The sequence below is a fragment of the Scomber japonicus genome, chromosome 16, assembly GCF_027409825.1.
Source record: "Scomber japonicus isolate fScoJap1 chromosome 16, fScoJap1.pri, whole genome shotgun sequence".
Classification (NCBI taxonomy): Eukaryota; Metazoa; Chordata; class Actinopteri; order Scombriformes; family Scombridae; genus Scomber; species Scomber japonicus.
The window spans coordinates 30,060,996-30,076,901 of NC_070593.1; positions in this window are offsets into that span (position 1 = coordinate 30,060,996).

Genomic DNA, 15,906 nt, shown 5'->3' on the forward strand with positions numbered 1-15,906 from the left:
GCATATCGCTGATGCTCTAAGCAGTGTTTTTCTGAATGAACACAATGAGAAGCTCCTTGATGAAGAACTGGAAGTAAACTTTGTCAACCACCAACTCCCAGTATCAGAAGAGAAATTGCAGGAGTTCAGAAAAGCACTGGCTTATGTGGACGGACTCATATTCAAGAACTCAAGGTTAGTAGTTCCACACACACTGAGGAGTGAAATGCTCAGTAAAATCCATGAGTCACACATGGGCATGGTGAAATGTAAAGAAAGAGCCCGTGATGTACTGTACTGGCCGGGCATGGCCAAACAGATAGAGGAAGTTGTGGCTCAGCGTGCTGTATGTAACACACACAAGAACAGTAATCCAAAAGAACCACTCATGTCACATCCAGTGCCTGAGAGAGCATGGGCAAAGATAGGTGTGGATTTGTTTCACTTCAATGATGCAGAGTTTTTACTGTGTGTGGATTATTTTTCAAAGTTTCCAGAGCTAGTCAAACTGAGTGGAACCTCAAGCAAACATATCATCATTGGACTCAAGTCGATGTTTGCAAGGCATGGAGTGCCGGACGAGTTATTCTCAGACAATGGCAGACAGCTGGTGAGCCAGGAGATGAAGGATTTCAGCGCCGAGTGGGGTTTCAGACACACCACCTCCAGTCCGACTTTTCCACAGTCAAATGGGCAAGTCGAGAGGGCTGTCCAGACGGTCAAGAACCTGCTGAGAAAAGCACAGGACAGCGCAGGTGACCCCTACTTCGCCCTGCTGGAATACCAGAATACACCACTGAGCGGGGTTGGTCTCTCACCTGCTCAAATGCTCATGGGGAGACGGCTCAAATCAAAGTTGCCTGTGACAAAGACATTATTGCAGCCAGCTGTCTACAAAAATGCCAGGAGTGACCTTGTAAAGAGGCAGCAAAAACAGAAACAATACTTTGACCATGGAACCAGGGCACTGCCTGATCTCAGAGATGGAGAAAATGTGAGGATTAGGCAAAGCAGCAAGTGGGAACCAGCCACTGTGGTAAAGAAACACAATCTGCCAAGATCCTACATAGTGGAAACTCCAAGTGGACAAGTGTACAGGAGGAATCGCAGACACCTGCTCAAAACAAAAGAGACTTCATTCCCAGGGATTGTTGACACTTCATCAGAGCGGTCATGTCATGTCCCACACGACACTTTGCCAAGTGTTGATTCACCTGGTCCTACTCCAGACTGTTCCACTGCACCACCAAGTCCAAAAGTGGTGACTGACAATACTGCAAACAGCCCTGTAAAAACAACACGCTGTGGAAGGCCTGTGAAAGTGCCTCAGCGTTATTTAGTCTAACCAGAACAGGCTGACTTAAGGACTGATATGGGTTTGATTCAATGTTTGATTTAAGGTTTGTGTGAATTAAAAAAGAAAAAAAAAAAGAAATATATTCACACAGTGTTATACACATTGAGCTGTTGTGTAACGAGTTTAATCTTTTCCATTTCAGTGATGACTTTAAGGCACATATGTCTTGTTACACTTGAAATACATAAAGTTATGTCAAGTAATTTGTTTTGCTGATGTGCAAGAAAATAAGAAGTTTTATTAAGCAATCTGATCAGTAATTGGATGGTAATTTTGGTTGGATATTGAGTCTGATTAAGACTATATTATGTTTTACAGTGCTTTTGATGAACAAGGTTGAAGATAACAATACCTGTTTTTTTCATAACTGTTGTGTTACTATTCTCATTGAAAAGAAAAAAAAAACAATCTTGAAAAAGGGAGATGTAGTGTATTGAAGTACCAGAAGTGCTATACTCAGTTTGGTCCATAGGTGGCACTGTAGCTGTGTGCTGTTGTTACTGTGTTGATGTTGAGACCGCAGAATAAATATGTCGCCAGAGTGACTAAACATGTCGTCGTCCACCTCATATGTTACATGGTGTCAGAGTAAAGGTTGAGACAGACAGAAAAGGAACGAAGATGGAGCAGATGAAACCGCCGACCTCACTAAGTCTAGAAGGAAATCTAGCGGAAAATTGGAGGGTCTGGATCCAGAGGTTTGAACTTTTCCTTGTCACCAGCGGAATCGATGAAAAGTCCGACGCAGTGAAAAGAGCCACGTTCCTGCATGTGGCCGGGGACGAAGCAATAAAGGTATTTAACACGTTTGACTTCGATGAGGACGTCGATGATTACGACGTGTTCAAAGAACTGTTCTGCCGACATTGTGAGCCGAGGAAAAATGTGACGTATTTGAGGCACCTATTCTTCACACGAGTGCAAGGCAAATCAGAAACTGTTGATGCATATGTGACTGATTTAAAGAATAAAGCCAAAGACTGTGAGTTTGAGCATCTCACTGACTCACTGATCCGGGACAGAATCTCGTGTGTGGAATCTTGGATGATCAAGTAAGAGGACGACTACTGAGAGAACCTGACCTCACACTACTCAAAGCAATAGACATTTGTAGAGCCAGTGAGTTAAGCCGTAGTCAGCTAAAAAGTCTGCATGAGGAGGTTGAAATTCCTGTTCATAAAGTCACCAAGCAAAAACAACATGACAAAAAGAAAGATAATGGTGCCACGTCAAAGACAACAAATCAAAGAAACTGCAACAGATGTGGATACAGGCACGAGCCGAGGAAATGCCCTGCTTACGGACAAGTGTGCAAAGCCTGCCACAGGAAAAATCATCATGCAAAAATGTGCAACTCACGAGGACACACAGACAACCATAAAGTGCAACAAATAAACAAAGCAGAGGCAGATGACCAAGAATTCTTTATTGGCTCAATCCAAGCAGGGAGACATGACCACCCAGTCTCACAGGTTAATACTGTGGATGCAAAGAAAGAAAAGTGGCATGAAAATCTGATTGTCAACAAAAACGTTTTGAAGGTCAGACTGGATACGGGAGCTGATTGTAATGTCATCTCCATGAGTGACCTCAGAAAGTTGAGAGTGGACAAAAAGGTGAGCAAATCTCATTCCAAGCTTGTTGCTTATGCAGGCCAGCGCATTCAAGCTAAAGGAAAAGTCATGTTGACATGTCAGTACAAAGATAAAAAGTATGATGTGGAGTTTAAAGTCATAAAGAACAAGGCACCTGCAATTCTGGGAGGAGAGTCATGTGAGGAAATGGGTCTTGTCAAGAGACTACATGTGCTTAAAACGGAGAGTGACATTCTTGGTGAATACGAGGACCTATTCACTGGATTAGGCTGTATACCAGGAGTATACCACATTAAGACAGATCCAGAAGTCACTCCAGTCGTGCATGCACCCAGGAAAGTGCCTGTCGCCATGAAAGAAAAAATTGAAACTGAACTGAAAAGAATGGAAAGCTTAGGTGTGATAACCAAACAAACAGAACCTACTGATTGGGTGAATAGTATGGTAACTGTAACAAAACCTAACAAAGTTCGGATCTGCATTGACCCACAAGATCTGAATACTGCCATTAAGAGAGAACATCACCCACTGCGCACAATTGAAGAAGTGGTAGCTGAAATGCCAAATGCCAAATTCTTTTCAGTTTTAGATGCAAACCATGGGTTTTGGCAAATCCAGCTAGACGAAGAAAGCTCTCACCTGCGTACATTCAACACACCATTTGGTAGATATCGATTTAAAAGACTTCCATTTGGTATATCCTCAGTACCTGAAGTGTTTCAGAGGTGCATAGCCAGACACCTAGAAGGGCTAGAGGGTGTAGTCCATGTCATAGATGACATCCTTGTTTGGGGAGAGAGCATTGAGCAGCATGATCGTCGTTTGAGGCAGCTGCTGGAACGCCTCCGCAGCATCAATCTGAAACTTAACAGAAGTAAGTGTAACATAAGAATGACTGAAATCTCTTACATTGGACATGTGCTCAGTGAGCAGGGACTCAAGCCTGATCCTGAAAAGATCAGAGCCATTCAGGACATGCCTGCACCAGAGGATAAAGCAGCGCTCCAGAGGTTCACCGGACTGCTACAATACCTCTCAAAATTCATCCCTAACCTCTCAGACATAAGCGCCCCTCTGAGGAAATTGGATGGAAATGTGGAGTGGCATTGGGGGACAGAGCAACAACAGAGTTTTGATAAACTTAAAGCTCTTGTCAGCCAAGCACCAGTACTCAAGTACTATGATGTCAACAAGCCAGTTACACTATCTGTGGATGCAAGCTCTGAGGGTCTTGGAGCGGTGCTACTTCAAGGACAGCCAGTAGCATATGGCTCCAGGGCATTAACTGACTGTCAAAAACGTTATGCCCAAATTGAGAAAGAATTGCTTGCAATAGTGTTCGGCTGCGAGAAGTTCCATCAATAAATTTATGGAAGACGGGTCCATTTTGAAAGTGATCATAAGCCACTGGAAGTGATATTCAAAAAATCACTCCTCAGCGCCCCAGCCAGACTGCAAAGAATGCTCATGAGGCTACAAAAGTACAGTCTTGATGTCAAATACAAACCAGGCAAGGAGATGCATATCGCTGATGCTCTAAGCAGTGTTTTTCTGAATGAACACAATGAGAAGCTCCTTGATGAAGAACTGGAAGTAAACTTTGTCAACCACCAACTCCCAGTATCAGAAGAGAAATTGCAGGAGTTCAGAAAAGCACTGGCTTATGTGGACGGACTCATATTCAAGAACTCAAGGTTAGTAGTTCCACACACACTGAGGAGTGAAATGCTCAGTAAAATCCATGAGTCACACATGGGCATGGTGAAATGTAAAGAAAGAGCCCGTGATGTACTGTACTGGCCGGGCATGGCCAAACAGATAGAGGAAGTTGTGGCTCAGCGTGCTGTATGTAACACACACAAGAACAGTAATCCAAAAGAACCACTCATGTCACATCCAGTGCCTGAGAGAGCATGGGCAAAGATAGGTGTGGATTTGTTTCACTTCAATGATGCAGAGTTTTTACTGTGTGTGGATTATTTTTCAAAGTTTCCAGAGCTAGTCAAACTGAGTGGAACCTCAAGCAAACATATCATCATTGGACTCAAGTCGATGTTTGCAAGGCATGGAGTGCCGGACGAGTTATTCTCAGACAATGGCAGACAGCTGGTGAGCCAGGAGATGAAGGATTTCAGCGCCGAGTGGGGTTTCAGACACACCACCTCCAGTCCGACTTTTCCACAGTCAAATGGGCAAGTCGAGAGGGCTGTCCAGACGGTCAAGAACCTGCTGAGAAAAGCACAGGACAGCGCAGGTGACCCCTACTTCGCCCTGCTGGAATACCAGAATACACCACTGAGCGGGGTTGGTCTCTCACCTGCTCAAATGCTCATGGGGAGACGGCTCAAATCAAAGTTGCCTGTGACAAAGACATTATTGCAGCCAGCTGTCTACAAAAATGCCAGGAGTGACCTTGTAAAGAGGCAGCAAAAACAGAAACAATACTTTGACCATGGAACCAGGGCACTGCCTGATCTCAGAGATGGAGAAAATGTGAGGATTAGGCAAAGCAGCAAGTGGGAACCAGCCACTGTGGTAAAGAAACACAATCTGCCAAGATCCTACATAGTGGAAACTCCAAGTGGACAAGTGTACAGGAGGAATCGCAGACACCTGCTCAAAACAAAAGAGACTTCATTCCCAGGGATTGTTGACACTTCATCAGAGCGGTCATGTCATGTCCCACACGACACTTTGCCAAGTGTTGATTCACCTGGTCCTACTCCAGACTGTTCCACTGCACCACCAAGTCCAAAAGTGGTGACTGACAATACTGCAAACAGCCCTGTAAAAACAACACGCTGTGGAAGGCCTGTGAAAGTGCCTCAGCGTTATTTAGTCTAACCAGAACAGGCTGACTTAAGGACTGATATGGGTTTGATTCAATGTTTGATTTAAGGTTTGTGTGAATTAAAAAAGAAAAAAAAAAAGAAATATATTCACACAGTGTTATACACATTGAGCTGTTGTGTAACGAGTTTAATCTTTTCCATTTCAGTGATGACTTTAAGGCACATATGTCTTGTTACACTTGAAATACATAAAGTTATGTCAAGTAATTTGTTTTGCTGATGTGCAAGAAAATAAGAAGTTTTATTAAGCAATCTGATCAGTAATTGGATGGTAATTTTGGTTGGATATTGAGTCTGATTAAGACTATATTATGTTTTACAGTGCTTTTGATGAACAAGGTTGAAGATAACAATACCTGTTTTTTTCATAACTGTTGTGTTACTATTCTCATTGAAAAGAAAAAAAAAACAATCTTGAAAAAGGGAGATGTAGTGTATTGAAGTACCAGAAGTGCTATACTCAGTTTGGTCCATAGGTGGCACTGTAGCTGTGTGCTGTTGTTACTGTGTTGATGTTGAGACCGCAGAATAAATATGTCGCCAGAGTGACTAAACATGTCGTCGTCCACCTCATATGTTACACTGCGTTTCCCATTTCTTGCCTATAACGTCTTCAGACACTGTTAATACACTGACTTCACGTACGTTTTAGATAACTTACCTTCACATTTGCAAGTTGCAACAAAACAGCTACACTACAGAAAGGTTACATTACCTGCCCGGGAAGACTAGCTCCACACAGGAAGTAAAAGCAACATAAGTGAGGCAAGTGCAGTAATGTAATAACCCCCAATATTTCACTTTTGGAAAGGTGTCTAACCTTAACATTAAAACAAATGTACTTGTTTACTTAATTTCATAAGAATAGAGTAAGGAGATATAAACAACAGCAAGGGACATACTGTAGGAAACATGATAACGGAAACGCTAACCCACTTCAAAATAAAAGTTTGTGCTTCGATCCACATGCATTATTCCAAAATGTATAATGCCCTGTTCATACAACAACTAGCCCATTGAAAACAAAACAAGTTTTCTTACCTTAGTCAAGCAACTAAAAGATGTTGAAGACGATTCATTCATTGTCTGCACTCTCTTCAAATGTCTTGTGGCTACAATGATAGCCTGCTGCATTCAAAAAAGCGCACTTTGACAGGAAATGCTTTTGAATTTAAAATGGCCTGATTAAATTAATTTGAATTAACTCAATATTCTCCCTCTTTTGAATTAAATAAACAGAATGCTTATGTTTTATTTAACTACAATGAGTGGAGTTTTTCCTAAACATTTTTGTTTGAAATGTAATTAAATAACTGCCACAAAATCAAAGACACAATTATATTGAATACATTTGACCTAATACATTAATTAAAATCTACATGACCACAGAATCATTTTTTTCAGTGGAGCACTGGCTGATCATGATACAGCTCTTTGTATTCCATTTTAATGAATCTCATATTTTTAATTAATATTTTGCTGTAAATATTAGCATTATAGCTCAATAGCTTCCAAGTCATGTGACTTAATGACTCAAAATGAGTTCAGGACCATAGAACTCCACTGGCTGGTTAAGATACAACTGTTTTCATTCCATTATAATGAAACTAACTTTTATTAATATTGGATCATACAGACAGGTCTCTTTCTTGCCTTTCAATCACTCATGTTTTATTTTGATAACCAGAAGTTGGTAAATGCTGTAGTATCTTGGCGCTGACTTTCTAGGTGTCGCCATGTATTGCCATAAAGTCTGCAATACAGGCGCACTTAAAATGTTGGAGTGGCTGGCTTGACTACGTGAAAACCAGAGGCGGCTGGCTTGACCGCAGTCACAACTGATCCATTTTGTTTTGATGAGTCAGAGCTTGTTTCAGCACCATGGATACCGATGTTTGAGCCTGATTGGAGGCCAAATGTGTGCACTAGAGATTTATCTTATTGCATACTTTTTAGATTGTTGCTGTCCCTATATGAAATGTTTCTGACAGTCTTAAACACTTGCTGTAGTAATAGTGGAGTGTTTTTCTCAGCAACCCTGTTATTGGCCACACTTGTCTTGGATAGTTATGTTCATGCATATGAATTGGAAAGTCATGGTGCGCACTGTAAAACAGGGCTCCCCCTTAGGCCATTGTGTAATTCGAACCCTGGTGGGGATGCCATTGTCATGTCAATCTGTTTAATTTATGCTTCTTCTACTAGTGTAGCTTACTCCCCCCACTTTTTGTCATCCATCAAACTAAATATGAAACTTCTTCACCATTTTCTTGCATTTGACTATGCTTAACTAAAGATGGGGAAACCAGTCCGCTTGATGAAGAAGACGATGGAGCACCTCTCTCGGTTCCTCAAGTGATGCAGTGGCTGACGGGGCAGGCTCACAGACACCTGCTGATCTCAGAAAGGGAGATCACACTTGTCTTGAACGCATGCCAAACCACACAGTGTGCTACCCTGTTGTGAGCGCATGCAGCACCACTATAACATTCCCCACAGCACATCTGAAGGATAGTGATGCGTTGAAGTCCAACCTTGAAATTGCAATCCAATATGGCTCTAGGTTTGATAGAGTTTAACTTTTTTTTTTAATAAACCTGATGTATTTGGTCATTTTAGTTTGACCCTGATCCTCTCAGACTACTAGTAATCACCACTACTGCAAAATGTCTCCTGTTATCTGCTGGGTGGTCTTTTATTTTCTTGGAAGTTCTGTACAAGTATTGGTATAGCAGCATTGGCACCCCCTCCTTCTCTGGGAAACAAGCGGAAACTGATAACATGACAGCAGAACTTCAATTGGCAACACACTCAAAAGCTTCACATGTTTGGAGTTGCTATTGCTCTATTGTGTCTGATACACTGCTCAAAATTATACAAAGCAAAATTTAACCACTTAACACACGCCCCTGTTTTTTATGCTGTTAGCCTAAACGACATGCCCAAGTTGTGAGCAGCACAGATCCCACATAGTTTGAGACTCAGAGATGTGTCTGGTATCATTCATGAAAAGGAAACACTCTCAGGATTCTTGTAAAAGTGTGATTCTGTGACTTACTGACAAAGAGTGGCAGAGGTTACAATGATGGGGTTGTTTACTTGCCCATAGGTTTGCCTTTACAATGACATGTGTACAGACATTCAGGGATCTCTCAGCAGGATATAGACACAATGAGGCCACAGCCACAGGTCTTGGCTTCATGCAGTCCAAATTTGGAGTCAAAAGACCAAAACATGAATTTTTCAGAGTTATTTTTCAACAGGTATGTCCATGCGTTTTCCTCAGGTCCTTTTTGGAGACTCCAAATGGACACTTGGTTACCAAAGCTGTATAACCACAATCAAACACCTATAACTTCACATCCCCTTTGCCTACAATCAAAATCTTGGTCTCTAATGAAAGCTGACACCATATTATTATTATTATTATTATTATTACATATAACCATATTTTTTTGTTTGGCCATATCTATCTATCTATCTATCTATCTATCTATCTGTTTATTTTGGTATAAGTCATATGTCAAGTCGAAGAAGAACCAACTGTGTACCAAAATGCTGAGTGCGTAATGATATATGGTTCAACTCTTTTACGCACAGGGCGCACGCCGGTTACACTTGGAGTTTGTTTATGGACAGCCAAACTTAATACCTTAGTGTCATACACCGTCGGAAACCTCAGACTATCGGCTAAAAGGTTATCAACTTCATTTCACCGAATATTTCCATAGGCTAGAACAGCAGTCAATCAAAGCCATGTTGTCATTGTTGTCGGTCACATGTCCTCATTGGCTTTGGAGACATGTACTGCCTTAACCTAAACACCGATTGGCTTGTGTGTGGTGTCGTCAGAAGCAGGAGAGGCTCACGGTCGTAAACATCTAGTCACGTGTACTCTGAGATGGACGTGCAGGTCAGGAAATGACGTAAACGGGCCGTATATGGTTTGTTATTTGTGTTATTACGTTACGTGTTGGACTAAATACATGGACATATTGAGGAAAGTATTCCGGTTTTATGGAAACGGATTTCATATTTCACAAGAATGGATACTTGGCGAGCTGTACAGAAAGTCATGAGTCATAAGATGAACGTTGTGGATAAAGGGAAGACTTTGAAGGTATGTAGGCATTATAGCTTTTCTTACTTAGCTCAGGGGCTAGCCGAGCTAATCGCTAATACTATTACGGCTGTGAGCAACCATATAAGTCCTGAGTGGTCTTGAATGAATCAGGACAATCTAAGCTTTCCAACGATGTACAGCATGAATATATATGTTTAAGGGTTGGTGTTTAAAACATTCAGAAGAACTTGTGGCTACCTCCTAACATCCGTCCCGTTCCGTAGACGGAACAGCGTGCGTTAAGTGGTTAAAGAAGGATGCATTTATTTGTAATTCTGCTTGTTTCCCAGAGAACAGTGGGTATAATCTGGCTCACGTTCCTCCCTTCCTTCCTTCCTTCCTGTCTTCTTTTCCTTCCTTTCATCTGTCTTTCCTTCAATATGTCCTTCCTCCCCTTCTTCCTTCCTTCCATCGCTCCTTCCTTTCCTTTCTTCCATCATCTTCATTCTTTCTTTCCTCCCTTCCTTCTTGTCTTCTTTTCCTTCCTTTTTTCCTTTCTTCCATCCATCTGTCCTTCCTTCTTTCCTTCCATCTGTCCTTCCTTCCTGTCTTATTTTCCTAGCTTCTTTCTTGTCTTCTTTCCATTCTTCCATCCATCTGTCCTTCCTCCTCTTCTTCCTTCGTTCCCTCTTTCCTTCCTTTTTTATTTTCCTTCCTTCCTTTCTTCCTTCCTGTATGTGGCCCTTGAAATGAGTTTGACACCCCTGGAATATTGTACTGGATAAAATTAAAAGTTTGATCATTTTTTAACCTCCTGAATGTCTCAAGTAACTGCCAAACATTTTTTGTCTTAGAGATAAACGACGAGTTCTGAAGGTGCAGCACAATTCCACTGGAGTCAATTTATATCCCAACTAGACAGGAACACTCCTAAACTCCTCGAAATGTTCAGTGCGGTTGATCAGCGCTTAAAGACATTGTTGATGATTGAAATAAACCTTTTCAACACAAGACATCCTGGACTCATTAGATTATGCTAAATAATTATGAAATAAAAAGCATTTGCTTGTAAAATGCACCTCTTAGTCTCTCAGCACCTGTCAGCATTCATTATAAATGTATTCCAAAGGGTATTTTATTCATTTCTATATGTACTTCCTGTGTGATGACGTTAAAGTGGAGCAGCGGAAATTAAAGAAGATTATTTGGTTATTTCTCTACAAAAACATCTTTCACAAAACTTTGACTTGAAGAGAGAAAGAGGATGAAGCAGTTTAGACCGGACTGGCTTCAGCAGCAGCAGGTGATGGAGGACGAGCTGAGACCCGGAGCTTCTCCCGCTGCTGTTAGGATAAATGGAGTTAGCTAGCTTGATGTGGTGGGAGTTATTCCTTTTATAGCTTGATCTGTTTATTGTTTCAAAGTGTCGGCACCAAAATGTTGTGGACAACGACAGGGGAACAACACCTAAAACATCTCTCTCAAAAAATGCAAACCACTCAAGTAGTTGCGGCCATCAAGACAATAGCATGGAGCTAAGTTGTTTTTAGCAGGCTTAGCATTGCTGAGCTCTTTCTGCATCTGGCCACATCTGGACGACCTCTATGACAAGCTCCACAAGAGGAACATATATTCAGTCCATATCAGTGGGTGCATCCAGCAGCTCCAACAGGACATATAAAAGATCAGGTAGTACTGTAGCTGCATTGCTGTTATTAATATTGTAAAGTATTAAAAATACTGGTAACACTTTATATTAAGGTACACATATTCACCATTAACTAGGTGCTTACTAATATGCATATAAGTAGCATACTAGCCCTTTATTAGTATTTATTAAGCACGGATTAACAGTTTATTCTACATAGCCTTATTCTACCTCTATTACGCCATGAATTAAGCTTTTTCCCGATATTACCTCCTAATTATTGCTTATTAACTGTATTGCTAATTAATGCATTGTTGTGTGTTGTGTTGATGTGAATAACCAGTGGTTACTGGGGCCTTGTAAAGGGGCAGTAGCACAAGAATAGTTATTATTCCTTTATCACTCTGAATTAGTATAGTCTATTCCTGTGGAATGCAATGCAAAACTACAAGTGGTAATATTACCCTAATAACTATAAATTAATCATTTTTAACTCAAAATATGTGTGGGGTCTTGTTCATATTCAATTCACAAGTAGTTGGATCCTTATTAACCCTCATTTGTTCCCTATACTAAAGTTGCAGACTCTTCACATTTAGTTACGTCATTATAGCATACAACTAGCAGTTAGTAGACAATCAGTTAGTACAAGTACATTTATTGTAAACTGTAAACAGTCAAGCCATACATTCATCTTAACAAAAATAAATGCAAAGATTCAGGTCAATGCACAACATACTGTAATCAGCAGACAACTGTTTAAAAAGGAGAAAAAAAATCAAGTCTGCCTTTCTGCAGCCATTAAGGCTAAATGTAATCAAATGTAAACAGAGACCTGAGTCCAAACTGAAGACCAGTCAAACAACAAAACAACTGGCAGGATTAGCTTGACATTTCCTAAACGTTTTTAAACCAAGCCTTTTCTTTAACTGTTTTTAAACTCGTTTTAAAACTGGTAAAACTGGTAAACTCGTAAAAGCATGTCCAACCCTTTCAATACTTTATTAGCAAAGGGAGGAGTGTTCCCTTGGATTTCATATCCTCGATTATGGTTCGTTTTTCCGGGGTGATGTTACGCGCCCATTTCCTGGCAAAGGCCAGGAGGGTCTGCACTGCAGGGTCGAATTTCAAGGATGCTAATTTTTCTGGGTCCACATATTTCAATTCTGCAATTGGTGCTGTCATCTTAATGGTGCCTCTATCCACACCATTGATGCGGAAAGTTTTCAGAACGTTTTTGTATCGCTGGATGACCTCTGCTGGCCCCTTGACTGACCCACAGGAAAAGAAAAGAAAAAACAGCATGAGGGATTAAGACAGTCCACGGCTAATGCAGATAAAGTTGCATTGATGACAACAGTCTATCAAGCATACTCTATGTTTTGTTTGGAATAATACCCAAGGCTTTTATCTGTATTTTCTTTTCATGGGCAGGAAATTCAAGTAAACACAATCTCACCTCTCATATGAGATCGCCCAGGGTGAGCCTGAGCTGCAGGTGAGGGTGTGAGTGATCTAGTGCGATGACGCTTGGAATGTCTTGGGAGTCTTGAAGTGACATCACTGTCTGACGACTCACTAATATTTGGGGAGGATGGGGGGTGGTCACCTTCCATGTCACTGGGGCTCACGTCATCTTCCAAAGTAAAGGCTTTTTGTTGTGCTTTCATAAAGAATAGGACAGAAGAGACATTGATCAGCTTGTGTTGAGAGACATTTGGTCACAATATTCCTCATAACTCAATTGTGTAACAAAATTGTAAATTTCTCCAAAATTACTCACTTCTTTTCTTCTTCCCCCCTGGATTTGAGCACGCAAAAAATCTCACTCTTCTTCAAGGTCCTTGATCATTCTTTCCTGCCAGATAATCTTTTCTTCCAGAAACTCCACTTTGGAGACTGATCCTTGATAAACATTAGAAGTACAGTACAGACATCACTTCAGTATAATGTTTATTTGAATATAAAACACCAGAAAACATGAGGCCATTACCTGATCCGAGGCTGCTACAGCTGGGTGCCTGACTTTCAATATCTTCAGAACCTACCGAGAAGCACAACATATTCATTTAAGATTCAGAATGCTTACATTACAATAGCTCATCAAGTAGTGTAGGTTCTACACAGAACAGACCATTATCTACCTGGCTTATGCAGCTCATCTTTAGTCCTCTCTTTTGAGTCAGTCATCAACTCATCTTTGGGGAGAGTCTTCTTCTTTGCCTTGGGCTACATAAAAAAGACAGTTTGAGAAACTTAGATTATTTTACCTTAATACTCATAATTAAGATAACACATGTATTCCTGTAGCTCAGGGTAGTTTTCAATGACCTGTTTTTAAATATTTATAACCTCCATAAATTCATTTGTGGCAGATTCATTGGTTTTACAGTATGTTGCAGATAGGGGTTTTGCTGACATCAATAATACAAAGTACTGTGTAAGACATTTTAATGTCGCCATAGTTTCTCACCCCAAAAAATAATCTGTCAGTCAACCTGTCCTCCTGCTGGACTCGGACACTCTCTCTGTCTCTCTCTCCCACACACACTTTTGATTGTACAGTGGTCAAATTACTCCGCAATCACCGGGTCCGTGGCCACGACTGCGACGCCCCCCCCCCCCCCCCCCCGCTACTTCACTTTTAATACAGTATGTGCTTAATAAATACTAATAAAGGGCTAGTATGCTACTTATATGCATATTAGTAAGCACCTAGTTAATGGCGAATATGTGTACCCTAATATAAAGTGTTACCAGTATTTTTAATACTTTACAATATTAATAACAGCAAGTGTAAGTGTTACCAAAGTGTTACCAAAAAATACTTTATAAATTACATAACTATGAAGTGTAAAAAACTAAAATGCATAAATGCAGGATAAGAAATGATGGAAGTCATTTTGACTATTAATGTTATTTTGAGGTATATTTCATCATTAAAATAATAAGTTAAGACTTCAATATGACCTGGAAGAAAACAATTGTACATTTTGAAGTCAAATGCATCATTCTGGTGCACTTTGAAACAAAATGAACAGGTTATAACTATTAAAGAAATGTTGTCCTTTAAGCCCTTATTGGAGTATTTAAACCAATTAAATTGTGTTTCTTAAAATTACTGTCTTTGCTTATCAATAAAAGGCAGCACTAAGGTCTAACAGGATGAGGACAGAGAGAAGCCCATTGTCTGATGAAGTTAAAAGGTCATTAGTAACTTTTACTAGTGCTGTCTCTGTGCTATGATGAGCTCTAAATCCAGACTGAAAAATCCTCATATAAACTGTTACTATGTAGAAAGTTATACAGCTGATTGGCCACTGCTTTCTCAAGGATCTTAGAGAGAAGGGGGAGGTTAGATATAGATATAGAGGATAGATATAGAGGTTAGTTGGCTGAATCAAGAGTAGGCTGCTTAAGAAGTGGTTTAATTACAGTTACCTTAAAAGACTGTGGTACATATCCTGTTACTAAAGACAGATTGATTATTTCTAATAAGGAAGTGCTAACTGAGGGAAATACTTCCTTAAGCAACCTAGTTGGAATCGGGTCTAAGAGACAAGTTGATGGTTTGGATGAAGTAATCATTGAAGTTAATTCTGTAAGGTCAACTGGAGAGAAACAGTCTAAAGTATCAGGTTTAACAGCAGTTTCTAAGTTTCCTGTGTTAGAGGATAAATCAATGCTTATTGAGGGCAGGAGGTGATTAATTTAGGCCCTAATAGTTAAAATTTTATCATTAAAGAAACTCATGAAGTCGGGGTTGAGCATAGCTCAGCTGGTAGAGCACCCGCCCCATGTGCAGAGGCTACAGTCCTCGCTGCAGGCGACCCTGGTTCAAATCCTGCACCGAGTGGTCTTATCCTGCATGTCATTCCCCCCTCTCTCTGCCTCCTGTTTCCTGTCTATCTCTACTAACCTGTCCATTAAAGGCAAAAAAAGCCCGAAAAAATATACAAAAAAAAAAAAAAAAGAAACTCATGAAGTCATCACTACTGAGAGTTAAAGGAATATATGGATCAGTAGAGTTATGACTCTTTTGACTTGTCAATTTATTCTTTGAATTTGGTGGAACACCATATTCTTTCTCGTTTTCATAATGTTTGCTATAATTTTCTAGTTTGGGAATTGTACCATGGAGCTGTTCTCTGTTGTTTAATTACCTTCTTTTTTAGAGGGGCGATGGAGTTCAGAGTTGTTCTCAGTGAGTCTGCAGTACTATCAACAACACAGTCAATCTGGGGGGGACTAAAGTCAGAATAAGTCATCTCTGTTGTATTGAGACATTGCATTGAGTTCAGTACTGATGGAATTATTTCTTTAAATTTAGTGACAACACATATAGTAAGAATATGTTTGTCTAACGGCTTATAGTCCAGTAATAGGAATTCAAACGTTATTAAATGGTCTAA